Genomic DNA, 10,724 nt, shown 5'->3' with positions numbered 1-10,724 from the left:
TGGCTTCCAAGGAGCATTGTGGTTGTACTTCTTCCAACACAAATCTGTTTTTTGTTTTTGTTTTTTTGGCAATCCACGGTACTTTTAATATTCTTCTCCAACACCATAACTTAAATGCATCAATTCTTCTACTGGCTTCCTTATTCACTGTTCAGCTTTCACATGCAATAAGGTCACTGAAAATACCCTGACTTGGGTCAGGCGCCCCTTAGTCCTCAGACTGTAACATCTTTGCTCATAAACACTTCAAAGAGGTCTTGTAAAGCAGATTTGCCTAATGCAATATGTTGTTTGATTTCTTGACTGCTGCTTCCATCAGGTTCTATGAAGAAAAACGTTGCATCAGTATTGAAGGAAGACTCATTAACAACCCGTGATATGCAGATGATACAACTTTGCTTTCTGAAAGTGAAAAGGACTTAAAACATTTACTGATGAAGATCAAAGAGCACAGCCTTCGATATGGATTACATCTCAATGTCAAGAAAACAAAAATCCTCACCACTGGACCAATAAACAATATTCTTATTAACAGAGAAAAGATTGAAGTTGTCAAGGACTTCACTCTTCTTGGATCAACCATCAACACTCAATGGAAGCAGCAGTCAAGAAATCAAACAACGTATTGCATTAGGCAAATCTGCTGCACAAGACCTTTTAAAGTGTTGAAGAGCAAAGATGTCAGCTTGAGGACTAAGGTGTGCCTGACCAAAGCCATGGTATTTTCACTAACCTCATATGCATGTGAAAGCTGGACAGTGAATAAGGAAGATCGTAGAAGAACTGATGCTTTTGAGTTATGGTGTTGGAGGAGAATACTAAAAGTGCCATGGACTGCCAAAAGAACCAACAAATCTATTTTGGAAGAAGTGCAGCCAGAGTGCTCCTTGGAGGCCAAGATGGCCAAACTTCGTCTCTCATACTTCGGGCATATTGTCAGGCGGGACCTGGAGAAGGATATCAACTTTGGTAAGGTGGAGGGTCAGAGAAAAAGAGGAAAACCCCCAGCGAGATGGATTGGCCAAGTGGTAGCATCAATGGGCTCAAGTGTGGCAACGATAGTGAGGTTGGCCCAGGACCAGGCAATGTTTCATTGTGTTGTGCATAAGGTCACTATGGGTCGATACCGACTTGATGGGACCTAACAACAACAACAAAAACAACAACTTCTATCAGCAAAGGCTTTACTCCATTCATGTCATCACAGCCAACTCTACTTTGAGGAGGCAGCTCTTCCCCAGTCGTATTTTAAGTGCCTTCAATCTGAGGGCTCATCTTTCTGTACTAGATCTGACGATATTTGGGTGCTCTTCATCATGTTTCAGTGCTGACAGTGTTTCACTGCTATTCACAGGGTTTTCAGTGACTAAATACTGAGAAGTAGGCCATCTGTACTTCTTCCCAATCTGACTTCACCTGAAAGCTCAGCTGAAACTTGTCCGCCATGGGTGCGTCTGCAGATATTTAAAATACCAGTGGCATAACTTCCAGAATCACAGCAACACAGAAGCCACCACAGTACGACAAACTGACAGATAGTGGCGGGTAGGAATACTACGGGCCCCTTCCTCCACATGGAGCTCTGGTGGTGTCGTGGGTTACACTGGACTATAAACTGAGCGGTCGGCAGTTTGAATTCAGCAGCTGCTCTGCGGAAGAAAAACAAGGCTTTCTGTTCCCGAAGAGCTTTACAGCCTCGGAAATCCTGTTGCTGTGAAGTGCCGTCAAGTCAGTTTCAGCTCATAGTGACCCTGTATAGGGTTTCCGAGGAGTGGCTGGTAGGCTCGAACCACTGACCTTGAGGTCCAGCGTTTATCTTACAGAGCCATACCAGGACTCCCAGAAATCCTATACGGGTCCCTATGAGTCAGAACAGACTCCATAGCGAAAAACAACCTGGCAAATGAATAAATCAAAATGGAAAGCGCACGAAGCCATGATATAAGTGAAAGGAATCCAGGTCCCTCTTAGTGTTTGTAATATGAAAGGGCAAATTCTTTAAACTCCTTCCTGTCTGTATGTGTGTGTGGTTGTCAGGGGTCAGGATGGACATCTCAAACTATCAAGCAAGGAGAACAGATTTGGGTCCTCGATCCGTGTCTGAAGGGTTGTAGACAGGTAACAACCTTTGCGGTCCTCAGTTGCCAAGACCCTTTACTGGTTTAGTTGTTAAGTGGGAATGGCAAAGTTGTTTTTCAGTGTGGAAGTCAGCACTGAGCGAGTGGAACCAAGGGCAGGGTAGTCACTGAGCCTCTGCAGGGCCCCCTTGGAAAACCCCTCAGGACAGAGCCCCCCAGAGCAGGTTCCCCTAAGAATAGCCCCCCAGGGCAGGTCCCCCTAGATCAGTTCCCCTTAAGATAAGCCCCCTAGGACAAGCCCTCAGGGTGGGTCCTCCAGAGCAGGTGCCCTCCCAGGACATTCCCTCCAGGGTGGGTCTCCCCAGAGCAGGAAGACCCTCCCAGATCAACTCCCTAGGGCCGGTTTTTTTAGGGAAGTCCCCCTAAGAACAGTACCTCCAGTGCAGTGTTCCCCTGGCAGGTCCCCTAGGACAGGTTCCCCCCAAGCTAGGGTTCCCCAGCTCACGCACCTCAGGCAGGTCCCTCTAGGACAGGTCCCCCAGAGCAGGCCCCACGCAGCTCCTTGACCTTAATCTCCTACAAGCTCATGATGCCAAGCCTTGGGGGAACTTTCAAAGATCTTCCGGAAGAACAGAACCTGGGATGCCCCAGGGAAGACTTCCTGCAACCAGCCAGCTCAGACAGAAGTCATCAACTCCCCAGAAAAGGCCACCAAGGTCTGGGGTGGAAGGGGCGGCATGGAGGGGCTGCATTGGCTTCCTGATGCACCGCAGATGTTCTAAGATAAGGAAGCAAAGGTCCAGTAGCAGTGTCCTTGTCCAGAGGGGCAGGGAGGGCTGGGTTTGCGGCTGCTGTGAGTAACGGGAGGGCCATTGCAGAGGTGGTTTCTGGGCAGAGCTTGGAAGCCATTCACTGTTGGATTCTTATAGATCCTCAGGGATCTTGTTAAATGTAGATTGGGGAGGGGGAGCTTGGGGGAGTGCAAATTCTCAGCATGGGCTCAGACCAGCCTGAACTGGTTTGAAACCCCGTTTCTGGGTCTGTGTGTGGGAGTGAGTTCCCCAAGGGGAGGGGCTGCCTGGCTGTGATCTAAGGCTAGGACCGAAAGCGTCTCTGTGACCCAGAAATCTTTGAACCTGTCATTGGAACTATCACAGCTGGTTGGCACTGTGAATTGGAGTTTAAAAAGGAATAAACCAAAAGTGCTTTCTTGCCTTTCATTTGCAAGCTGGGAACTACCCCAGGTGGCCAGGACCTCCTGCCTGTTAGTCTCTGGAAGAGACTGCAGGAGCCTGTGTGCAGGAGACAGCCCAGATACAGGCAGCTTTGCCCACCTGACCTCCAGTCCTCGCGCGGGCGTGTTGAGCGTTGCCAGGATGTCAGTTCAAAGCCAGACCTCTGCAGGCTACTGCCGCCTTTGAAATGTGAGTCCTTTTTCGGAGCTACTGTGTGAGCCTGAGAGTGGAAGCTGGACCAGCCCACTGTGGAGCTGCGGCTCCCTGCAAGAGGGTCAGCCTGGGACAGAGCCCAGATTAGAGGCCACCCGTTGGGTGCAGGAAGCAACTCAGGCACCCGGGCATTGCTAATTTGGGACTAACGCCCACAGATGTGGGCGAGGGGCCTTGAAGTAAGGGGTGTGGAGTTTTTCTTCCTGCCACTTGGGCGAGGGTGAGAAAGCCCTCACTCTCGGGCCAGGTAGGTGGTGGTTGGAAGTGGGCAAGAAGCAAATTCACTTGGCTTTGTGCATGAGGGATTCTACTGCAGGTTGATTGAGGGCAACAAGGCATATGCTGGGGACTGGTAGTGTGGGGACCCAAGACAGGGCCTTCCCTCCCTCAATGTCCACCCTCTAGTCCTCCATGGTGACCCAGGCCTCATGGCCTCTTCTCAGCACCCTGAGGACAGGGCTCTCCTCTCCAAAGAGGAACTGATTTTGTGGATCCAGCTAGCTGCGGGGTAGAGACAGGAAAACCAGGGAAAGGGCTTACTGCCAAGAAATGGAGCCTAGGGGTCCTGGGTGGGAGAGGCTACCTGGCTACGTGCTGGGCACCCAGAGCAGGGCACCCTCTGAGATCTCGGACTTATCCGCAGTGAGGGTGAACCCATAGCCTGGATTAGAGAGAAGCGGCTTCTCCAAGTCTTTGGACCAGGGTCAGCTCACAGGCCGGGAGCCTTCTGCCTGCAGGTGGGGCACTCAGGGGCACAGGGCCTTGCTGGCACTACTGGGGCCTGGACCAGTGTGGCAAGAAATATATGTGGTCATAGTCCATCTCATAGCTGACCTCGTGGGCATCAGGAATCTAGTCTGTACTAACTGCTCCTGATATAGAACATATCGTTGCATGGATGCAGCAAGCAGCTGTCCAGGACACATAGATCTGCTGACCCAGGCAAGGGCTCTCTGGGAATGTGTGTGTGTGTGTGTGTGTGTGTGACTGAGGCTTCTGAACTGCCCTTCTGTATCAGTTGAGGAGACAGAGAAACCCCAAATCTCAGATGCTTAATATGAGTACATGTTTATCTCTTGCTCACAGAAAGTCCAGTTTCCAACATGGGCAGACTGGGGAACTATCTGCTCCATGTAGTTATCTGGAGACCAGTTTTATGGTGTTTGTGGGCGAAGGATGTAGCAGTCCTCTGTAAAGGTGACAGCCTAGGAAACCCTGTGGGGCAGTTCTCCGTTACACCAGGGGGCGCTGTGAGTGGATGATTTATAAGAGTATATATAAGGAGCTCTGGTAGTGTAGTGGCTGCGAACCGCAAGGTCAGCAGTTCGAAACTACCAGTTGTTCCGCGGGAGAAAGACGAGGCTTTCTGCTCCCGTAAAGATTTACAGCCTCGGAAACCCTGTACAGGGTCGCTATGAGTCGGAAGCGACTCCACAGCACATAACAACAACAACAACATATGTGTATGTAATGACACAATAGATGACAGCCTAGGAAATCCTCTGGGGCAGTTCTACTCTGTTACACCAGGGGGCGCTGTGCGTGGAAGATACATAAAAGTATATACGAGTATATAGTGACACAATAGATGGCAGCCTAGAAAACACTATGGGGCAGTTCTCTGTCACACGGGGGCGCTGTGAGTCGATGATATATGAATATATAGTGACACAATAGATGGCAGCCTAGAAAACACTATGGGGCAGTTCTCTGTCACACGGGGGCGCTGTGAGTCGATGATATATGAATATATAGTGACACAATAGATGACAGCCTAGAAAACCCCATGGGGCAGTTCTAATGTTACATGAGGTGACTATGAGTTGGAAGCAACTTAACAGCAGTGGGTTTTGTTGTTCTATGGGATTTGGTGGGAGTCCGGGTGATGCAGCGGACTGCTAACCAAAAGGCTGACGGTTTAAACCCACCAGCTACTCTCCAGGAGAAAGCGGTGTCAGTCTGCTTCCATAAAGGTTGTTGTTAAGTGCTGTTGGCTTTGTTCTGACTCATAGCTACCCTGTATAGGTTTTCCAAGGAGTAGCTGGTAAGCTTGAACCACCAACTTTGTGGTTAGCAGTCCAGTGCTTATCCTGCAGCGCCACACCAGGACTAATACTTGCTGTTGTTAAGTGCTGTTGAGTAGGTTCTGACTTATAGTGACCCTGTGTAGGGTTTCCGAGGAGTTGCTGGTGGATGCTCACCCTACAGTGTTGCAATTACAGCCTCAGCAACCCTATGCTATGGACAGGGCTACTCTGTTCAGTATGGTAGCTGGGAGTCAGAACGGAATCGATGGCAGTGGGTTTGGTTTGCGGTATTTTGGTTTTATGGTATTTGTTATTTCTAGAAACTTCAATTAGACTCTTTCTTCCAGTCTTTCCAATGATATTGTGGTACCAATTCCCTATATTAAATCCCTTTCTGTTCAAAGTCAACACCAATGTATCTGTAAACTACAACTGAAACCTGGCTCTGACAGTGAGAGGAGAGAGCCAAGAAACTGAGGTACCGTGGTGTAAGAGATCCTTCAGAGGGGTGTGGATGATGTCAGGATGTGGGACGAGGCAGGCAGTCTATGTCCCACACACTTACAGGGCAAAGGATTTCTCTTTTTATATGGCTTAATCTGGCTACGGTCTTAGAACTTTCATAAAATGATTGGGTGGGGTTATGCAAATATATGTGTAAAGCTCTTGCCCGGATTGGCTGGGATCTATAAATAAGGATCCTGTGGCCTCCCAAGGTGTTTAATCAATTTTGTCATCCCACTAGGATTAAAGAGAGTCAGTCCCCGAGGATATGCCTTCCGACTGACCTTCACAAAGAAAAGCCAGTAATGGAACACATCCGTTGGATCCAGGATCATCCTAGCCCCAGGAGCTCGGGAACTGTACCATCAGCAGTGTGGGACCAGCAGACAGGTGAAGTAGGTTCAGTGACCCACAGGGAAAAAGTGCCAAGCGCCTTCGGACTGGAGGCTTGCTGGTGGAACAGGCTGCCTCTGAGCTAAAGAGCTGTTGGACACTTGTCTGAGCAGGGCAGAGTCTGGACTCAAGCAGGGTCCAGTGGTAGGAAGAAACTGTCTTGATAGGAAAACTGTCTCCTGAGTTGTTAATGTTGCATCCAAGTACATTCTGAAACTGAACGGTAGCCTGTTACTCCCCTACTAATCTCCAACCCAGCCGACAAGTAGGCAGAGAGTACTAGGGGAGGGACTGCTGGTATTCGAATTGGTAAAAATGCCGGAGGAGAGGGTTAGCTAACCCTCTGCCACATGGAGATTGCTTTGGGATTGTTCTCTGCTCTCCCTCCCTGAAGTTACAGGACTTTTGCAGCTACGGGTTTATAACACCAAAACCCTCAGTGAACGACAGGACATGGCTGACCAGCTAGGACCCTTTATGGCCTGTGGATCAATGAGCTGGACTGCAAAGTTGGTTTGAACTGGAAGTTTGATGATTTAAGCTCCCCAGCCATTCCTAAGGGTTGCTGTGGGTTGAAACCGACTCAACAGCACTTAACAACAACACCAACACCATATCCCTAGTGCCTCATCTGAGGAAGATGCGGGTGGTGGTGAATGTTCACTTCATTAGTAGATCTAGTTCTTACCGGTCCAGCAATCATCCTTTCAGCATTTGTGGGTGCTGAGGACTATGTTGAATAAGAAAAAAAAATTCCAACTACAAATCTGACCATCCTCGTTTTGTTGTTGTTGTTGTTCGGTGCCATCTATTTGGGACAGACTCATAGTGACCTTATGCACAGTAGAACGAAACACTGCCTGGTCCTGGGCCAACCTCACTATTATTGCCACACTTGAGCCCATTGATGTTGTCACTTTGCCAATCCATCTCTCTGGGGGTCTTCCTCTTTTTCTCTGACCCTTCACCTTACCAAACATGATATCCTTCTCCAGCGACTGGTCCCTCCTGACAATATGTCTGAAGTATGAGAGATGAAGTTTGGCCATCCGGGTCTCCAAGGAGCACTCTGGCTGCACTTCTTTCAACACAGTTGGTTCTTCTGGCAGCCCATGGCACTTTCAATATTCTCTTCCAACACCATAACTCAAATGCATCAATTCTTCTACGATCTTCCTTATTCACTGTCACATGCATATGAGGTTATTGAAAATACCATGGCTTGGGTCAGGCGCACCTTAGTCCTCAAGCTGATATCTTTGCTCTTCAACACTTTAAAAAGGTCTCATGCAGTAGATTTGCCTAATGCAATACGTTGTTTGATTTATTGACTGCTGCTTCCATGAGTGTTGATAGTTGGTCCAAGAAAAATGAAGTCCTTGACAACTTCAATCTTTTCTCCATTGATAAGAATGTTGTTTATTGGTCCAGTGGTGAGGATTTTTGTTTTCTTTACATTGAGATGCAATCCATACCGAAGGCTATGGTCTATGATCTTCATCAGTAAGTATTTTAAGTCCTCTTCACATTCAGCAAGAAAGGTTGTATCATCTGCATATCACAGGTTGTTAATGAGTCTTCCTCCAATCCTGATGCCTGTTTTTCTTCATATAAACCCAGCTTTTCAGATTATTGGCTCAGCATTATTTGCTCAGCATTATTTGCTAAGTGTGATGAAAGAATACAACCTTGCTGCACACCTTTCTTAATTTTAAAACATTCAGTGTTCCCATGTTCTGTTCGAACAACTGCCTCTTGGTCCATGTACAGGTTTCACATGAGCAAAATTAAGTGTTCTGGAATACTCATACTTTGCAATGTTGCACATAGCTTGTCATGATCCACACAATCAAAAGCCTTTGTGTGGTCAATAAAGCACAGGTAAACATCTTTCTGGTATTCTCTGCTGTCAGCAAACTCCATTGGACAGCAGTGATATCCCTCATTCCACATCCTCTTCTGAATCCTGTTTGAGCCTCTGGAAGTTCTCTGTCAATGTATGCTTGCAGCTGTTTCTATATTACCTTTAGTAAAACTTTACTTGCATGTAATAGCAAAGATATTGTCCTATGATTTCTGCATTCTGTTGGGTCACCTCTCTTTGGAATCAGCACAAATATGGATCTCTTTGAGTCACTTGACTAGATCATTGTCTTCCAAATTTTTGGCATAGATCAGTGAGTGCCTCCTGTGCCACCTCACTTTCTTGAAAGATTTCAATTTTTATTCCATCAATACCTTGTACCTTGTTCTTTGCCAATTCCTTCAGTGCACCTTGGACTTTTTCCTTCAGGATCATTGGCTCTTCATCATATGCTACCTCTTGAAACGGTTGAACGTTAACCATTTCCTTTTGGTACCGTGGCTCTGTATTCCTTCCATCTTCTTTTGATGCATTCTGCACCATTCAAGAATTTGCCCAATAATGAAAGATGAGGCTTGAATTTTTATTTCAGTTCCCCCAGCTTGAGAAATGCTGAGCGTGTTCTTCCCTTTTGGTTTTCTGATTCCTGATCTTTGCACATTTCGTTGTAATATTTGACTTTGTTTTCTCGAGCTGACCTTTGAAATTTTCTGTTAAGCTCTTGGACCTCCTCATTTCTCCCATTTGCTTTAGTATCTCTTCGCTGGAGAGCAAGTTTCAGTGTCCTTTCTGACTTCCATTTTGATCTTTTTTTTCTGTCTTTTCTTCTTAATGACTTTTTGCTTTCTTCTGTATGATGTTCTTGATGTCATTCCACAACTCTTCTGGTCTTCGGTCTTTAGTGTTTAATGTATCTAATCTGTTCTTCAGATGATCTCTAAATTCAATTGGGATATAATCAAGGTCATATTTTGGCTCTTGTGGACTTGTTTTCATTTTATTCAGCTTCAGTCTGAATTTTCATATGAGGAATTGATGGTCTGTTTCACAGTCTGCCCCTGGCCTTGTTTCCTTGATGATATGGAGCTTTTCCACCATCTCTTTCCACTGATGTAGTCAATCTGATTTCTGTATATTCCCTCTGGTGAGGTCCATGTGTATAATCATCTCTTATGCTGTCTAAAAAAGGTATTTGAAATGAACAAATCATTGGTTTTGCAGAACTCTATCATGCGATCTCCAGCATCATTTCTATCAGCAAGGTCGTATTTTCCAACTACTGATCCTTCCTCTTTGTTTCTAACCTTTGCATTCCAATCATCAGTAATGATCAATACATCTATCTTGATTGCATATTGATCAATTTCAGGTTGAAGAAGTTGGTAGACTTCTTCTTTCATCCTCACTGGCTTTAGTGGTTGGTGTGTAAATTTGAATAATAGTTGTATTAACTGGTCTTCCTTGTAGACACTTGGATATTATCCTATCGCAGAGAGCATTGTACCTCATGACTGATCTGAATAAGTTCTTTTTGACGATGAATGCCACACCATTCCTCTTCAATTTGTCATTCCCAGCATAGTAAACCATGAGGTTGTCAGATTAAAAATGGCCAATACCAGTTTATTTCAGCTCATTAATGCCTAGGATATTGATGTTTATGCTTTCCATTTCATTTTTTGACAATTTCCAATTTTCCTAGATTCATACTTTGCACATTCCATGTTCTGATTATTACTGGATATTTACATCTGTTTCTCTTCATTTTGAGTTGTGCCCCATCAGCAAATGAGGAGCTGGTATTTGGTTTTAATTGAAATTGAAGAGCTCTTTACAGATTCTGGATATACATTTGCATTGAAAAAGTTATCTCTAAATCTATGACTTGTCTGTTTATTTCTGCAATAGTCTCTTTCAAAGATTTTCATTATAAAAGGTAATGTATCTATTTTTCTTTTGTGGTTTATATTCTTTGTGTTCTATTGAAGAAATCTTTATCTACCATAAGGTCAAAATTTTTTTCTGAAAGTTTTATAGATTTAGCTTTTATATTTAGGTTGATTTTGAATTAATCTTTTTCTATTGTGTCAGTAAAAGTTATTTTCAAGTTTTCCCTTAGGAGATGTCTAACTATACCAGCACCATTAGAAAAACAAATAAACAAAAAATATATATACATATACATATTGTTGTTATTAAGTGTGAGAAATAAATTCTCAAGGTGGTTCATCTTCAGGAATTACTCAGTTATTCTCATCTTGATGGTATTACAGCGGCAACTAGTCATGGATTATTATAAATCCAGTGGTGAACTGTAACGAATCCTCTATAGCTCATTCTCACATGCTCAGCATTTCTCAATCTGAGGAAACTGAAGAAAAAAATTCAAGCCTCAGCATTGGTTCTTGAA

The sequence above is a fragment of the Chrysochloris asiatica genome, unplaced genomic scaffold, assembly GCF_000296735.1.
Source record: "Chrysochloris asiatica unplaced genomic scaffold, ChrAsi1.0 scaffold00378, whole genome shotgun sequence".
Classification (NCBI taxonomy): domain Eukaryota; kingdom Metazoa; phylum Chordata; class Mammalia; order Afrosoricida; family Chrysochloridae; genus Chrysochloris; species Chrysochloris asiatica.
This window is presented reverse-complemented; position numbering follows the sequence as displayed.